Below are 19,955 nucleotides of genomic sequence, written 5' to 3' on the forward strand. Positions count from 1 at the left end.
AGGGGGATCCATGGCAAAACTCCCATGGAAAATTACATAGTTGATGCAGAGTCTGGTTTTAATCCATAAAGGGCATAAATCACCTAACATTCCTAAATTGTTTGGAATAACGTGCTTTAAAACATCAGGTATGATGTTATCGATCAGGTAGTGTAAGGGTTACGCCCGCTTCACAGTGACAGACCAAACTCCCCGTTTAACGCACCGCAAACAACCGCAAACAGTCCATTTGTACAACCGCAAACTCCCCATTTGCACAAGGTTGGATACCAAGCTAGCCATGTCCCGTTCCTTGTCCTCACTGATGTCATTGAAGGTCTCTTCCTCCACCCAGCCAAGTACAACACCAAGGGTCCCCGAAAGGTGACAACAAGCCCCCTGGGACGCCTGCTGTGTTTGGTCTTCCAACTCCTCAAAGCCACCTTCCTCCTCTGACTCCTCTTCTTCAGACTCCTCTCTCTGCGTTGCCTCTCTCTGCATTATTATAAGGTGTGTTAAGTAGTACTATTCCTATCAGTTTAATCCCTGTTACGTCCCCTATCAGGGGACGTGTATATGGCATCGATTTTAGGAACCGGGAGATGGAAAAAGATGTTTAGTCGGTCCTCCTACTTCAAATTTGGGGCACTGCGCGTGCAATCTAATGTGCCACCAGATAGGAGTGGTGTGTTAAGTAGTACTATTCCTATCAGTTTAATCCCTGTTATGTGCCTTTTTTTTGGTTTGGTTTTTGAAGCCACAGTGCAGCACCAGAGGGCCGAAAAATTAGGCATGTACACATGCTTGAAAAATCAGGTATTGTTGCAGCCGCTGCTGTAGCAGCGGCCATAAAAATTGATGTTTGTTTCCCAGGCAGAAAGTGCCCTAAAACATTGCGGCTTGAACCCTAGTTGGTGGCGGATAAGTCACGCAAGTCAACCGGCATTCAGAGCTAAAATACAGCAGCGTGTGGACCATTTTTAGCCCAAGGCAGCTCATCTCATCAGGCCTTTTTTAGTCGAATGTATCGCCCACTGTCAGTCCCTTCGGGATCCATCCCTCATTCATCTTAATAAAGGTGAGGTAATCTAGACTTTTTTGACCTAGGCGACTTCTCTTCTCAGTGACAATACCTCCTACTGCACTGAAGGACCTTTCTGACAGGACACTTGAAGCCGGGCAGGCCAGAAGTTGAAATAACTTCGCAAATTGAAATAGCTCAGGCCACAGGTCAAGCCTGCACACCCAGTAGTCAAGGGGTTCATCGCTCCTCAGAGTGTCGATATCTGCAGTTAAGGCGAGGTAGTCTGCTACCTGTCGGTCGAGTCGTTCTCTGAGGGTGGATCCCGAAGGGCTGTGGCGATGCGTAGGACTTAAAAAGCTCTGCATGTCCTCCATCAACAACACGTCTTTAATGCGTCCTGTCCTTGCCGGCGTGGTCATGGGAGGAGGAGGATGACTTTCACCTCTTCCCCTGTTAGATTCCCGTTGTGCTGTGACATCATCCTTATACGCTGTGTAAAGCATACTTTTTAATTTATTTTGCAAATGCTGCATCCTTTCCGACTTGTTGTAATTCGGTAACATTTCCGCCTCTTTCTGCTTATACCGGGGGTCTAGTAGCGTGGACATTCAGTACATGTCGTTCTCCTTCAGCCATTTTATACGAGAGTTCCTCAACAGGCACGACAGCATGAAAAACCCCATTTGCAGGTTGGATGCCGAGCTACTCATTTCCCGTTCCTCCTCCTCAGTGATCTCAATGAAGGTATGTTCTTCCCCCAGCCACGTACAACACCATGGGTACCAGATAGGTGACAACGAGCACCCTGGAATGCCTGTTGTGGTTGGTCTTCCTCCTCCTCCTCAAAGCCACATTCCTCCTCTGACTCCTCTTCCTCACAATCCTCTTCCAGCGTTGCCGCAGGTCCAGCAAGCGATGCTGATAAGGCTGTTTCTGGTGGTGATGGTGACCACAACTCTTCCTCTTCACGCTCATCTACGGCCTGATCCAGCACTCTTCGCAGGGCATGCTCCAGGAAGAAAACAAATGGTATGATGTCGCTGATGGTGCCTTTGGTGCGACTGACTAGGTTTGTTATCTCTTAAAAAGGACGCATGAGCCTACAGGCATTGCGCATGAGCGTCCAGTAATGTAGCAAAAAAATTCCCAGCTCCCCAGAGGCTATCCTAGCACCCCAGTCATACAAATATTCATTAACGGCTTTTTCTTGTTGCAGCAGGCAGTCGAACATTAGCAGTGTTGAATTCCAACGTGTCGGGCTGTCAAGCCCCTCACTGGCATGTTGTTTCGCAGCTGGATATCTGCAAAGGAACACCTGAAATGGCCACACACCTTCTTGGCCTGCTTCAGGACGTCCTGTAAGCCTGTGTACTTATGCACAATGCATTGTATGATCAGATTATACACATGTGCCATGCACGGCACATGTGTCAACTTGCCCAACTTCAATGCCGCCAACAAATTTGTTCCGTTGTCACAAACCACTTTGCCGATATCCAGTTGCTGCGGAGTCAGCCACTTTTCCACCTGTGCGTTCAGGGCAGACAGGAGTGCTTGTCCGGTGTGACTCTCTGCTTTCAAGCAAGTCAAACCCAAGACGGCGTGACACTGCCGTATCCGGGATGTGGAATAGTACCTGGGGAGCTGGGGGGTGCCATTGATGTGGAGCAAGACGCAGCAGCAGAAGAGGACTCAGCCGAGGAGGTTATGGAAGAGGATGGAGTAGGAGGAGTAGAGGAGGTGGCCGCAGGCCTGCCTGCAAGTCGTGGCGGTGTCACCAACTTCTCTGCAGAGCCACGCATTCCATGCTTGGCAGTCGTCAGCAGGTTTACCCAATGCGCAGTGTAGGTATACCTGCCCTGACCATGCTTTGCAGACCAGGTATCAGTGGTCAGATGGACCCTTGCCCCAACACTGTGTGCCAGACATGCCATTACTTCCTTTTGCACATTCGAGTACAGGTTGGGGATTGCCTTTTGTGTAAAGAAATTTCGTCCAGGTACCTTCCACTGCGGTATCCCAATAGCCACAAATTTTTTGAACGCCTCAGACTCCACCAGCTTGTATGGTAAAAGCTGGCTGGCTAATAGTTCAGACAAGCCAGCTGTCAGACGCTGGGTAAGGGGGTGACTTTCTGACATTGGCTTCTTACGCTCAAACATGTCCTTGACAGACTCATGACTGTGGGCAGATGAGCGGGAACTGCTCAAGGCGAGAGACGGAGTGGCAGATGGTTGAGAGGGGGCAAGGAGGACAGCAGTGGTTGACGTGGCTGAAGATGCTGGACCAGGAGGAGGATGGCGGCTTTGAGTTTGTGTGCTGCTTGTACTCATATGTTGATCCCATAGGTGTTTGTGATGTGCGATCATGTGCCTACGCAAAGCAGTTGTACCTAGGTGGGTGTTGGACTTCCCACGACTCAGTTTCTTTTGGCACAGGTTGCAAATGGCATCGCTGTTGTCAGAGGCAGACACACACAAAAAATGCCACACTGCTGAGCTCTGCAATGACGGCATTCTGGTGGTGGACACAGCATGCGTTGATTGGCGTGCTGTCGGGCTGACAACGGGTGCCGATGCATGCTGTCTGACTGTGCCACTAGCTCCTTGCGACGACCTCCCCCTGCTTCCAACTCGTCTCCTTCTCCTCCTCTCTGTCTCCCCATCTGAACTTTCGCCCTGTTCTTCTTCTTGCCGAGCGGGCACCCACGTGACATCCATGGACGCATCGTCATCATCAACCGCTTCACTTGTATCTGACAACTCAGCAAAGGAAGCAGCAGCGGGTACAACATCATCATCATCACACCGTTCGTCCATGTGTGTAATGCTGCCTGCCTGAGACATATCCCTGTTATCTACATCATCTGGCAATAATGGTTGCGCATCACTCATTTCTTCAAACGGATGTGTAAATAACTCCTCTGACATACCAAGTGAAACGGCTGTGGTGCTAGTGTTGGTGGTGGCGGCAGGCGGGTGAGTGGTATCTTGAGAGGTGCCCGAAGCTAAGCTGGAGGAGGATGGTGCGTCAAGGTTCCGAGCGGAAGCTGTAGAAGATTGGGTGTCCTGTGTTAGCCAGTCAACTATGTTCTCAGAACTTTTCAAGTACAGGGTACGTGGCCTCTGAAAACTGGGCATTATTCTAGGGCCAAAGAGAATCACAGCACCATGACCATGATGGCCCCTGCGGGGTGGCCTGCCTCTGCCTGTCATTTTTTTGGGGGATTAGTGGTACTATGCGTGCAAGCTACTGTGAGACCAGATATGAGTGGCAATGTGCACTGGCAGAGGTTGGCAGAGTACACGCTGTAGGCCTGACACCCGCTTGAAGACAACTAACTGCTATTCAATCTATATCAGTGAAAAACTTTTTTTCTTTTTAAATGCACGCTATAGTGACACCAGATATGAGTGGCAAAGTGCACTTGCAGAGGTTGGCAGACTACACGCTGAAGGCCTGAAACCCACTTGAAGGACACTGACTGCTATTAGCTTACAGTGAAAAACTTTTTTGCTTTTTAAAGGCACGCTATTGTGACACCAGATATGAGTGGCAAAGTGCACTTGCAGAGGTTGGCAGAGTACACATGCTGAAGGCCTGACACCCACTTGAAGTACACTGACTGCTATTAGCTTACAGTGAAAAAATGTTTTGCTTTTTAAAGGCACGCTATTGTGACACCAGATATGAGTGGCAAAGTGCACTTGCAGAGGTTGGCAGAGTACACGCTGAAGGCCTGACACCCACTTGAAGTACACTGACTGCTATTAGCTTACAGTGAAAAACCTTTTTGCTTTTTAAAGGCACGCTATTGTGACACCAGACATGAGTCGCAAAATGCACGCTGAAGGCCTGACACCCGCTTGAAGTACACCGACTGCTATTAGCTTACAGTGAAAAACTTTTTTGCTTTTTAAAGGCACGCTATAGTGACACCAGATATGAGTGGCAAAGTGCACTTGCAGAGGTTGGCAGAGTACACGCCTGACACCCAGACGCTTGCAGACAACTAACTGCTATTCAATCTATTACAGTGAAAAACATTTTTTTGTTTTTAAATGCAAGCTTAAGCTATTGTGACACCAGATATAAGTGGTGGCACTGGGCAAGTGGGCACAGTATCCACTGTGAGCCTGACACAGAATCTGGCAGGCAGGCAACTGCAATTACATTACACAGGGAAAAAAAAGAAAAAAAAAAAGAAAAAGCAGACTGATGGGCTTTTTGGGGTGCTGTCCTTACAGCAGAGATCAGATGAGTCCTTCAGGACTGTAGTGGACACTGAATACCCTAGCCTAGCTATCAATTTCCCTATCAAATGAGCAGCAGCTACACTTTCCCTCCTCTATCTAAGAATGCAGCTTCAGAATGAATCTAAAATGGATGCTGTACAGGAGGTGGGAGGGTCTGGAAGGGAGGGTCTGCTGCTAATTTGCTGGAATGTGTCTGCTGACCGTAAGGCACAGGGTCAAAGTTTACTCAATGATGACGAATAGGGGGCGGATCGAACCGCGCATGTGTTCGCCCGCCGTGGCGAACGCGAACACGCTATGTTCGCCAGGAACTATTCGCCAGCGAACAGTTCGGTACATCACTTGTAAAAACTAGAAATTATCTATGGGCTGACTAGGGAAAGGTCGGCCTATAGGCAACAGAACAATCCTTATCGGTCACCAAAATATAAATTATTAAAAGACAATAAAGGCAGTATTATTAAATTCTGACATTAGATATGAACAAAAGGACTGATGTTAGAGAAAATAAGAGACTATAATCAGGATAGACTCACCTGGAAAGCAAGCAGCAAATAAAGAGGAGTTGGGAGGTTCAGTAAAGTAGGTTAAAGCAAATATGAAGCCTCCTGTCTTGGCATTAAATTAACCCCTTAAAGACACAGCTGCAGAAGCTTGTCTTACCCTTAAGGTCACAAACAATGTTTGCATTGTTTGGTGTTCAACTGTAATTTGCATCTCTCTCATTTATTATATACTGTTTTTTAGAGGACAAAAAGGGGCTTTAATTCGATGTCACATACACATATTGAATATGCTGTGCAATTTTGGGCACCTGTTCTAAAGAAGAATATTATGGCACTAGAAAAAGTGCAGAGGCGGGCTACAAAATTAATAAGAGGAATGGAACATATCAGCTATGAAGGAAGGATAACAAATTTAAACCTATTTAGTTTAGAAAAACATTGCCTGAGAGGGGATATGATAACATTATACAAATATATTTGGGGCCAATACAAACCATTGTGTGGAAATCTATTCACAAACCGGACTTTACCTTTACATAGGACACGAGGTCATGCGTTTAGACTGGAAGAAAGAAGATTTCGTCTAAGGCAAAGGAAAGGTTTTTTTTTTTACTGTAAGAACAATAAGGATGTGAAATTCTCTGCCTGAAGAAGTGGTTTTATCAGAGTCCATACAGATGTTCAAACAGCTACTAGATGCATACTTGCAAAAACAGAATATTCAAGGATTTAATCTTTCAATGTAGGATAATAACTGCTTGATCCAAGGATAAATCTGACTGCCATACTGGGGTCAATAAGGATTTTTTTTCCTAGCTTGTTGCAAAATTGGAAGTGCTTCAAACTGTTTTTTTTTGCCTTCTTTTGGATCAACAACAAAAAACAAATGTGAGGAAGGCTGAACTTGATGGACGCAAGTCTCTTTTCAGCTATGTAATATAATATATTCTCATTAATTATAAAAAATTATCAAATTTCAAGAAGTGGAGCGATGTTTAGGTGAAAAACCCCATACCTCATGCACAGAAAAAAAATTCAAATAGCAATCATACTTATACTCCAAATGCATGACAATCACAAAATCAGGGTCGTATAGTACATGTAAAAGAAAATTGAGAAATAGCAATAATAGTGCAGATCTGTATGAAATATTTACTAAACTTACAATAATTATGATGTGATCACATTCAATTTATGCTGGCTAACATGCTAGTGATGAAAATACAAATTTATTTAAACCCAATAGGTTAAAAACAATAGGTTAGTAAAGCAAAAAATGCAAACAGGGGGGGCGGAGCCTAGCTGTGAACCAGAACGGCCACACTTTTCCCGAGCTCTGCAATAAGCTGCCCTAAAAGGCTGTTTTAGGGGGACTATCTGGCACACAACACGGCTAAAAACCTTCCCCAACACTCCTTAACCGATATGGGTTGGAAAAATAAGAAACCCAGGGCTGACAAAGACGTACCCAGCCGGGACATCGGTGAGATGCTCCGCAGTACACAGAAGGCCGCATGGGACAAGATGGCGTCCCTCGAGGAGGGATCTTCATACTCCTCCGATTATTTTTTCGCCGAGCCAGAGGAGAGTGCTGCCCTCAGATTACCCACGGGCTCTAGGCCACGCAAGCTGGAAGACAGGGAGCCAGTCACCGCCGCTCAGCTAAAAGCAATGCTAGCGGAGCTCCGCACCAATATTGCAGGAGATATGGCCCACTTTAAAAAAACCGTTGAAAACGCAACAACGAAAATTGCCCAACTGGAGGTGGCACACAGCACCCACGACTCTAGACTATCCACGGTGGAGAAGAGAGTCGCAGAACTAGAGCAACTCCACCTCAACACCACAAGCAGGCTTGATGCCATAGAGGATAGGCGGAGACGGTATAACCTCAAGCTTAGGGGTGTACCTGAGGCACTGGGGACATCGGACTTACCTCATTTCCTGCGGAGATTTCTAGCAGCGTATATGCCTCACAAACAGGCAAAGGCAATAAACCTCGACGGTATGTTCCGCATACGAAAACCGGCGGGCGCACCGCCATCCGCAACACCGGATCTCATTGTCAGATTCCAGTCAATGCAGGACAAGGCCCTACTCCTCTCAGCAGTGAGAGGGAAGACTCCGATATCGTTTGAGGGAGCCACACTGCAGATATTTCCGGATCTTACCAGGAACACGCTGGCCTAGCGCCGCTCTCTGCGCCCACATCTGCAGCTCATGCGACCGAACGACATCCCTTATCGGTGGGGGCTCCCAAGAACCCTCCGGTTCCAGGCACTGGGGGAAGAATACAGTGTGGGCACTCCTCAGGAACTCGAAGACCAACTGAGAAAGCTGGGGCTCCTCAACTCGAGTGCAACTAATAGCTCAGGACTAGCACGCATAGACCCGGCTAAGATCCTGGAATTCACACCCCGTTCGGCTCAAGTCCCATCGGCATCCAGAGACTTAACTTGACTCCCAAGGCCGTGACCGATTGGCAGGAAGACACTCTAGCCGCGACAGCCTCCCATCACACCGGGACTTATACAATAACACCACCGAACTGTACCTATTAGCTACTGATGTTCTCCTTTGATTGTTCGGTTTTTTGCTTCCTTATTTTTCAAATGTGTTTAATTTTTTTTTTTTTTTACTTTTGGTTATCTTTTATGTGTTATTTCCGTTCTTTCCTCTTTTCTGACCTGGTAAACCACAGTTGTGCCAAACTCTGCTGTACACACAGTCACATACCAGGGGTCACTCTTACACCTCCACGTTACAGCATGCAAATAGCTTGGAGACCTGACCGGAAAGTCCCCTCATACTTTACTTTACTCTGCTCATCGCCATAGGCGACCTACCCCCCCCCACCCCTTCCAGTAAGACCCTACCGGGTTCACGTTCCACTTCTCCTTATACTATTACACATGGGAGGCGGTGCCCCCGTAAGTGATGAACACTCGCCAAGACCTCCTGACTATCACTAACCCACTATAAGGGGTAACACTAAATGACATCTAAGAAGTTCACCTTCCTTTCTATATTAAAAAACCCTCATCCCACACTTCCACGCATGTCACAAACTCACTCACCTTTCAGTCTTTACCATTGTCAATTAGGCAAAATATTGTCAACGATACTATGTTTATCACTTTTCATCTCTCTTTTGTGACCTGTGGCTTATACTAGTGTACAAGTAATGTGTGGCATGAGAAAAATAAAGAATTTAAAAAAAAAATGCAAACAGGTTGACGCTTACAAGATTAAATAGTGAGTATACCGGTTCATGTACCCACTACTCACAACCACGCATTATCACAATGGGGGTTATGCATGTAGACCCGTAGTCTTGGCGGCTTCCGTCTGGTGGAGTTATACTATAAGCTGTGTAAATGCCGTTCGTATTGATAATTTTGAGATTTGTCATTTTTTTATTTTTATGTATTTTAATTCTGGGCCAATAATATTGGTTACTGTGGCACTTTGTTAAATGTCATGCTCCTTGGTGTTAAAAATGGTGTGCCCCTTAGTGTTTCAAATCATGCACATCGTTTTAATGATACCCCTTTTGGGCCAATGGAATGATTTTAATTTTAGATGGCTTGATTTATTACAATATAAAAGTTTATTATGTTTAGTTATGTTTAGTTTATTATGTTTATACATGTTTAGTAAATATTTGAGGATTTTATGAAAGCAGTGTCACTTTAAATCACGGGACTTCTCTAAAAGCTTGGGAGGGACTGAATTATGTAAATCCAAGCTTTAGGACCTAACCAATGAGAGATTGGACATTTGCCCATATATTAGCCCTTAAGGATAAGGACTGGAATAGCTTCAAACATCCCAACGAAGCCGTCTGTGCATGGCGAAACGAGTAGACATGACGCAATTACGCATCCGGGTGGGCGGAGCTAAGCGTGACCGGGGAATACGAATGGCATTCAAACAGCTTATAGTATAACTCCACCAGACGGAAGCCGCCGAGAGTACGGATCTACATGGGTAACCCCCATTGTGATAAAGCCTGGTTGTGAGTAGAGGGTACATGTACCGTTCTACTCACTATTTATTCTTGTAAGCGGCAACCTTTTTTCCTTTTTTTGCTTTACTATATTATAATAATTTTACTGCATTGTTTTTAACCTATTGGGTTTAAGTAAATTGTTATTTTTATCAGTAGCCTGTTAGCCAGCATAAATTGAATGTGATCACATCATAATTATTGTAAGTGCAGCAAATGTTTTATGCAGATCTGCACTATTATTGCTATTTCCCAATTTTCTTCTACATGTACTATTCGACCCTGATTTTGTGATTGTCATCCATTGGGAGTATAAGTATGATTGCTATTTGATTTTTTTTCTGTGCATAAGGGATTGGGTTTTTCACCTAAACACCACTCCACTTCTTGAAATTTGATATGTTCTGAGATGTGGTGAAGAGTGTCAATCGAAGTGGTAGCTGAATTATTATCATAGTTTTTCATTTTTTATTATTATTTTTATGAGATACTAGCCTCTTTTCTTCCCCCCATTTAAAACCTAGTCGTCACTTAGCGCTCTGATATCTCAATTTTGTATAATTATAAAAAAAATGCCAAAAAATGGGGAATAAATTGAAAAAAAAAACATTATTTTCTGAAGTTTATGAAATAATAACTTGTGCATAATATGTCCAGCTTAGGAAAAGTAATTAAAAAGAAAATTAATTTATGTGTCTTGATTCATAGAGTACATAATATGTATAGAATGTCAGCTTATTTTGTAAGTTATATTTCACAAAATACAATTAATAAAATAAAATTTCAATGTGAAACAATTTTAGAAGTTGTTATGTTTGTCTTGTAAGTATAGTAACCATCACAATAAACAAAATTGCCACACAAAAATATATATTTATATCAAGTACACCTCACAGGCTATTTACCCAAGGTTATTTTGACACTTTTTTGTAGGCATTTCATTGCCAATCTCTGCCAAATATTGGTGTAAAATTGTGTTTTGTTTTTTCTATTTTGGCATTTACACATATAACAAGGTTTTTTTTAATGTGTATTTCGTAAAGTTGGCGTGTGCTATTCCTGTACAAGACCCCATATTATGTTCATCGGCATCTGCTGAGTACAACGATACACCCATTGTATGCCTTTGGAACTATTCTGTGAAGCAACAATGCCATATAAGAGACTAGGCTATTTCAGTTTCTTTAGTTAGAATTTTCATAGATGGATTTGATGGGCCTATGTCTAATTTTGGGGTGTTATAGCTATTGGACTGTTCAAATAACCCCACAAAGTGCTTCCATTTAAAACATCAGACACTCCAGGGTATCTTAAATGGTGTATATTGTGCCTTAACTTGTCACAATTTTTTTGCCAATTTATGTCAAAGTTTGTTGTGTCATGTTGCATTTTTGATGGGTATTCCTTACACTTGATATGTACCACTGTCATAAAATCCCCCATATAATGTTTAATAATTATGCTGAGTAAAACAATATGGCCAATGTATGACATAGACACTATTTTGTGAAGTTACAGTGCTGTAAAAGAGATGTGACAAGTTCAGATTTTTTTTAAGTGTGAATTGTCATAGATGGTGTTGATGGGTCCATGTTCCATTTTGGAGCACTTTAGCAGGCGACATATTTCAACCACACCGCAAAGGCATACCATTTCTTAAAGAAGACAATCCAGGGCATTTCAAAAGGCATCTTTTGAACCCTAGTGTGGGATAGTTTTTCTGGTAGCTTGTACTAAGTGCAGTGGTAATAAGCATTTTGTTCTGCCTTTTTGACACACAAAGTGAGTTTGCAGAGTATATTTTGCAAACCTTGTCTGTGCTACGGCTGTATAATATGATATAGGTTGCTCAGCTATGTCGTCTGAGTACAGCAATACCCCTGTATGTACCTTGCCGGGTATATGTGGATGTTGAAGGGGCACATTTGAGACACAGCCTTTCCAATTTTTTTTCAAACTTTTAATTTTTACGCTGTGTCCATGTCCCATTTTGGAATAGTTGAGCAGGTAGGTTATTCAAACTACCCCACAAATACATACCACTTCTTAAAGAATACACCCTGGGGTAAATCAAAAGTTTTATTTTGAACCTTGGAGTAGGATAATTTGTCCACTAGCTTGTACCAAGTTTTGTGGTAATAAGCATTTTTTCTGCCTTTTTGACGCACAAAGTGAGTTTGCACAGCATATTTAGCAAAGCTTACCTGTGCTACGGCTGTATAATATCTCATAGGTTGCTCAGCAATGTCATCTGAGTACAGCAATACCCCTGTATGTACTTTTGTCAGGTATATGTGGATGTTGAAGGGGCACATTTGAGACACAGCCTTTCCAGATTTCTTTCAAACTTTGAATTTTTACGTTGTGTCCATGTCCCATTTTGGAGTAGTTAAGACAGTTGGTTATTCAAACTACCCCACATACACATACCATTTCTTAACCCCTTAAGGGAGCCAAGCCTAAATGCCAGTGGGCGGCATAGAATGTCCCCACCGTCCACTCCACTTACTCGATCACTGTTCTTTTCTCACCAGCGATCCACACTGCTCTCGGTCTGGGGGGACTGTCTGACAGCCCAGACAGTCCCCCCTCAGCAATTAGGCCACTGTGAACCATGTGATCTCTCAGAAAGAGCGGTCACATGGCCGCAATAGGCATCCAAAGTGCTGCCTGCAAGGGGGTTGCCTAAGCTGACAGGCAGTCTCCCTCCTGCTGAAAAATGGGAGAGAGGTCTGATAAGGTGGGAAAGTACTGGATCAAGCGGACAGGTAGGGGGACGAGAGGACAGGAGAAGTAAAGCCACCTCCTGTTCTGTAGTTGGGAAGAAGGCCTGTAGGGTAGGGAAGATACGGTCCATGTGTAGTTGCTAGAGGGAGGAGCAAAGGGGAGAGAATTCTGTGATTGCCATCTTTTGCTGGAATTGCAGACATTGCTATAGGATTCAAGATGTGTTCAGAACAGTGCATACCTTCAAAGAAACCATGTTTGCAGCTACATCAGTAATCATGAACACAACATGTAGTTTTGTGCCTGCCAGCTCTCCCAACTAAGTTGCCACCATTCATCTGATTGCCTGAAAGATGTTCCATGAAGTGTACTTTTCATCCATCAATTCAGCATGTAACAGGAGAGATCAACAACCCTGCTGCCATACAGGTCCACGCCCAGCCTTCTGTACTGCTAAGTTGGACCTCCTCCACTACCACCACCATGCCAAAGTACTGGCACTACACCAGTATGCTGTCAATGAGAGAAAGCCATACTGGCTTTATGGAGAACTCCATAGATCTGTGGTTTAAGTGCTTATCCAGCTGCTCCTTCAATATTGCCATGCAGAAATGGTACAGTGATGGCATTATGTTTCCCACTAAAAGTGGGTCATTATGGAATGACATATTGCGGTGGAAGGGCCTACATCAGCTACCCAAAGGGCTTTCCCTCTATTCTGGAAAAAGGACCACCAAGTACAGCAATCAGCTAGGCAATCAGGCAAGTCATTTTTTTTTTTTTAGCATGCTGTTTAGACATACCCCTGGAATGCAATCCAAATGTGAAGGCATGCAATGGAGTAAAGAGCAGGGAAATGGGAATATGAGTAAGGCGGGTCCAGAACCCGATTTAGTGAGAGGCAATTTAACTTAATATGATATCTCTCTCACAGTGGGATTTATTGACTAAACTCTGACTTGCATTGAATTAAAATCTACATGGCAAGCCTTCATTTTACCATTTCAATTCACTACAATACTGACATTAAAATAACCCTGAATGTGTGTTGAAGTGGATATATATTTGTGTGTCGTTTTTGTGAGTATGTGTATGAATGCAAGGGTGTATAGGTAAAGGTAAAGGTTTACAGATGCCTCTATTCCAGCTACCACCCTGGTTAACAGAGCAGGACTGATGGTGTATCTACCTTATTATTAGCTACTGATACCCAGCGGTATAAATGGTGTTATATGTTTAATAAGCCTGTTACTACATATATTTATGTTTCATAAGCTTGGCAGGCTTAGCACTGTTTCTGCACTCAAATGCATGTGTCCAGCTCTCACACACACGTTATAATTACTATGCAAGCTACAACCATGCTATTAGACAATAGTCCTTACGTGCTACATGCCTGTTTTACTTAAATCATCTTACTAGTATACTGTACGCATGTCTCACTACTCATAATAACCACGCTACTCAAATCTAAGACATGACAGACCAGTTAAAGCTCTTCCTATAAAACAAAAACGTGCAAATTTTCCATGCCATTGTTTAGCCTATAGATCCACATATACCGTATATACTCGAGTATAAGCAGACCCGAATATAAGCCGAGGCCCCTAATTTTATCCAAAAAAACTGGGAAAACTTATTGACTCGAGTATAAGACTAGGGTGGGAAATGCAGCAGCTACTGGTAAATTTCTAAATAAAATTAGATCCTAAAAAAAATATATTAATTGAATATTTATTTACAGTGTGTGTATAATGAATGCAGTGTGTGCGTATGTGTGTGTGTATATGAGTGCAGCGTGTGTGTATGAGTGCAGCGTGTGTGTATGAGTGCAGTGTGTGTATGAGTGCAGTGTGTGTGTGCATGAATGCAGTGTGTGTGTGTATGAATGCAGTGTGTGAATGCAGTGTGTGCAGGGCCGGTGCAAGGATATTTGCCGCCGTAGGCAAAAAAAATTTTGCCGCCCCCTCCCCCCCCATATGTCCTGACTTCCCCTCCTCCTCCCTCAGTGGTCCTTACCTCCCCACCCCCGTGTTCCTTCACCCCCCCCCCAGTGGTCCTGACTCACCCCCCCCTAGTGGTCCTTACCCTCCCCTCCCCTAGTGGTCCTTACTTCCCCCTCCCCTCCCATAGTGGTCCTTATCCCACCCCCTCCCTCTCATAGTGGTCCTTATCCCCCTTCTCCCTCCCATAGTGTTCCTTATCCCCGCCCATCCCTCCCATAGTGGTCCATATACCCCCCCTCCCTCCCATAGTGGTCCTTATACCCCCCCTCCCTCCCATAGCGGTCCTTATACCCCCCCTCCCTCCCATAGTGGTCCTTATACCCCTTTTTTGTTATTATTAATTTTTTATTATTATTATTATTTTTTATTATTATTTCTTATTTTATTTATATTTTTTTTTTTCGTCCCCCCTCCCTGCTTGATATATGGCAGGGAGGGGGGCTCTCCTTCCCTGGTGGTCCAGTAGCAGTTCAGTGGGGGGGAGAGGGGGGCTGGCAGAGCTGTAACTTACCTTTCCTGCAGCTCCTGTCAGCTCTCTCCTCCTCTGCGCCGTCCGTTCTGCTCTTCTGTCAGCTCACAGTGTAAGTCTCGCGAGAGCCGCGGCTCTCGCGAGACTTACACTGGGAGCTGACCAAGGTGCTGACCGGACGGCGCGGAGGAGGAGAGAGCTGACAGGAGCTGCAGGAAAGGTAAGTTACAGCTCTGCCAGCCCCCCTCTCCCCCCAGTCTGTATTATGGCAATGCAAATTGCCATAATACAGACCTTGACTCTAGTATAAGCCGAGTTGGGGTTTTTCAGCCCAAAAAATGGGCTGAAAAACTCGGCTTATACTCGAGTATATACGGTATGTATAACTGTACGCTGTTGTGGCGTTTGAATTTGACTTGTATTCACATGCACACAAAAAAAAAAGTGCCAGCATTTTTTTACCTAAATTCTGCCTTTTTTCTCAGAAATATTAATTTTAATAAAGACCATCAAATGTAGAGTCAAGGAAAAAAAAAGACAAGGGAAATAGAACTATTTTCAGACAGAAAAAAAGTGATGGATATATCCGTTGCCTTGCAGGCAAACAACAAAACCTAATTAATACATTATGCAAAGAAAACAAGCTAAATAAAAGCACAAGCTGTATGTTAACTTTATTAAATCTTCCCAAAGTATGGAATAAAATCTGTCTCTTAGATGGAAAATATTTTTTTTTGCTCACTAGATGGCAGCAGTGGCCTATGCTATGTCATTTACCTCATCTTTGTGTCTGCAGTTTAAATTATACTTCCAAGAAGGAATGGAAATAAATATTTTCACTGTACGCCTATGTAATAACTTTTCCTTACATACAAGCATATAAATTAATGATAGAGGGCAAACGTTTTTCCTTTGACTTTTCATTTTCTCAGGAACAGAACATCACATTATTCGTCATTATTATGGCAATACAGTTTAATGTGTCAGACAATTAGTACTATCTATTTATTGTTTTTTATATAGTGCTGAATAAAAAATTAGTGCAGAATCTGAGAACACTTGAAAAAGTCTCAGTGTTGGGCGTCGGTGCTTCACTTACACTACAATCTAACCTCTTGCTGGTTTGTTTCTAATCTTCATCTTGAACACTTACTCTCCAGCACTTGCCGGCTGTCCCAAATTGATCCCATGCATTAAAGCCCAATAGGTGGATTCCCAGATGTTGTAGAACTACAACTCCCATGATGCTTTGCATACCTTTGGAATGACAGAGCATCATGAAAACTATAGTTTAAAACATCTGGGGATCTACTTTTTTGGGTACTCCTGTATTAAAGGAACACTTAACCCTCTTTGTTTAATTGATAACTTCAGTGTTTCATGATGCCCAAAGCTCAGCATGTTTTTGATGGTGTTGAGACTATATTACTGATTGTGTCAGGGTCACTTATAAAACTGTGTACATCAGGGCACAGTTGGTTAAAAAAGAAATATAGACAGCTGTCTACATTTTACCAAAGACTTGTTTCTGTGATTATAAGCCCCCTAATTAGCTTAATGCAGAGGTATTTAAGGAGATGGTCTGTGTGTAGCTGGCTATTTATTAGACTTGTGCATGGCGAGACTTTTTCTGAAAATGTACAAATTTTCAGGACCCGGAATTTTGGCCATATGTTGGTTAACCGTTTGACTCGGCAGAATTTTGGTACTAAAAAACAGACAAATTAAGAGTTCAGGAAATCAACCGATAACATGATCGGTCCAAATTTGGAATAATTACAGTTAAAACCATGATAAATCACCAAGCTTACTACTTACAATGGGAATTAGAGTTTCAGTCATGTTTATAAGGTAGGAAGTGCTGCCGCAGGCCTTATCGAGAACTTTTAATAGTCTCTCAAATGTCTCATGCACCTTTCTTAGTTTGCTGTGAGCAAATTTCAAAGACTAAAACAAAAAGTGTAATATTCTAGAAAAAACAAACATTTTTGTAATTGCCGACTTATATTTTGACTCAAACTGAAGTCAGTTTAGCTGTTTACAAATCTGTGACATTATGTGGAATCATTATTATCATTATATAAGGAAGTGCCAATTTAGCATTTAAAGGTACACCAAAACCTCTATGGTTTAATGTAGTGGTGTTAGTTTCTAGACCACGTCCCTGCAGTCTGACAAATATAAGGATTGATATGTGTCATTCAGTATGTCCCTAGCTGTTGTCAATTAAACAGCTGCACAAGGATTCCCTAGTGAAAACTTTAAAACAAAATTCAATTGTAATGCTTCTCTATAAAGAGCAGCCGTAGCAGAACAGGGACGTCGTTACATAAAATTAATTAATGCATTGTTTTACCTTGCAAAGAGGGCCCAATACTCTAAAGGCACAACGGACATTCTACTGTTAGATATATTTATGTATTGCTCTATTTTAAATTAAAGGAACATTCTAAATTGTATATATATATATATATATATATATATATATATATATGTATATGTGTATATATATATATATATATATATATATATAAATGTACAATTTAGAATGTTCATTTAATTTAAAATAGCGCAATAAAGAAATAAACACAACAAATTGCTAGCTATATTTTTCCTGTCTTGTTTTTTTTTCCACTGAATTAAAAAATGCTTTCATCTCTAACTTGACAGTCCATTTAAGCCTGTTTTACAGGCTTTTAGAATTCACTGTGGCAAATGCCAGTTGGCTTTATCGACTGGACCCAGCTATAAAGAAAATGAGGAGTATCAGTGAACCTTTGAAGGCAGACATTGATTACTATATGTTTTTCATTTAAAAAATGTGACCATAGGGAACATGAAACAACGTTCTAAATTTTTTTTTTCTATTTAAACTTTTTTTAAATTTAAATACATTTTTCTCTTTAAGAATAGAAGTAACAGAAATAATGACAGACAGAAAAAAATAATTAACTCATCAAAACAATCAATTATAAAAATTTACAATTATTTAGCTTATTTTGTCTTTAAATATAGTTGATTTATTGTTAGTTTAATAATGTGTCTAAACAAAACAAAAAAAAAGTATAATGCATGAACCTATTACATAAAATATAGCTTGAAATATATGTATTTTTTAATTGCTAAGAGCCAAAAATTGGTAAAGGTTGTCAGTAAATCTTATCTGGGTGCTATTCTAAAGAGGGATCCCTTTCATGCCAAACCACTATATATCTATGTACAAAAGGATGCACGCCTCAATACCACATGATCAAATAACTTTATTATACAATTAAAAATAAACAAAACCAAAAACAGTACAACACAGTGTTACAACCTATCAGTGATATAGGATATAAATAATCAACTACACAGAAAAAACATAGATAAACATTGATATACGGCATCAAATATAAATATATATTTTTTTTATTGACAATCATAATTCACATGACTATCAAGCAACCATATGATACACAAATGCCCCAAGAATTCTTGAATTCCTTATTATGTTCGCTGTTAATTTTTCCAGGGCTTGTTCACATATTAAAACAGTTTATGGAAAGCCTTTTCTGTTTTTTTTACAGTATCTGTCTTCGCTCTGACTTTAAAACACCTCTAGCTCTGTTCTCTTTTTTTTTTTTGTAGTTTTATGATGTGACAAATACTTTTTGTTATTCTTATTATTTGAGTAATATTTTAGTGTCGTGAAGTGTGTTCTTCCACACAAAAACAGCTGAGTAATTTCCTTGCCAGTATTTATGTCGGCTCTTCGGTTACGCATTGCGATGGACACCAATACCATGCTTAAATGGGGGTATATGACATCTAAGCTTCCCTGGCATAGTAATTAGAAAAAAAGCATGTTAACAAGCGTGCTTGTATTTAAATAACACTTGAAGAATATTGATGCCCTCACACGTTCTTCTACCGTTGCAAGAACAGATTGGTATAGGCAGGGGTTTAAAATAGCTGGCAAGTATGACTGCCGGGCAATCAATTGCCCATGTCTGATGTATAAAATGACAGGCACTTGGAGTTCTGATTTAAGAAATGCTTCCTGCTTGTTGCTAAAACAAGTGTAGAACATTCTACTAATTAAAGAATCTGTATTTCACAAACAAGTTACATGTATTAAACCATTAAATTGAAGTGGTCTGATTATTTAAAGGAACAGAAATGTTATTATTATTATTATTTTATTATTTATATAGTGCCAGCAAATTCCATAGCGCTGTACAATGCTATAAACATATTTATTGATTGATTATATTTAAGTGTTCTTTTGAACTTTTAGATTTAGGAGAAAAAAAATGGAAAGATATTATCCTGCTCTGACTCAGTCTCGTCACGGCAGGCAATCTTGCAGTTTTTTTTTAAACGTTCATGCATTGGCTGTGCAATGTTAATGAAAATCCAGTGTATGCAATTGTGCACTAAAACAAATCAAGACGTATGTGGACTGAAGGTAAGATTCATGCAGTTTGCGCTCGTAATGCCAAGAAAATAAATATAAATTCAAGCACTCTCTCCACCTGCAGAACATTTCTGTCACCCTCTTATGTTAACAAGTAATGTAAACGTGCTAAGATAGAGAGAACTTTCTGCTCAGAAACATTCAAGGTTGTCTTTTATTTTCTGAGCTTAGTTATGATATTGTTGCCTGGAAAGGATATAACAAGAAATAAATGTGACCCATTAAAAATGCTTTGCTGCTTTAAGCCTCGGATATGCAAAATCGCAGAAACACATTCTAACAATCCACTCTTTTATATAGATAAATGGAATATCTATAGTGAACAGTAACATACTTCCCAAGTGTCCCTATTTAGGAGGGGCAGTCCCTATTTTGAGTCCAAATTCGTTTGCCTCTCTTTTTTTTTTTTGTTATGTACCTCTTTTTTAGAAAGTTCATATTGTTGGTTTGTCACAGTGTATGAGAGAGTTCCAAATCAATAATACTCTGATTAATAACATTTAACCTAAAAACAAATGTGATG

This window comes from Pelobates fuscus, chromosome 9 (assembly GCF_036172605.1).
Source record: "Pelobates fuscus isolate aPelFus1 chromosome 9, aPelFus1.pri, whole genome shotgun sequence".
Lineage (NCBI taxonomy): Eukaryota > Metazoa > Chordata > Amphibia > Anura > Pelobatidae > Pelobates > Pelobates fuscus.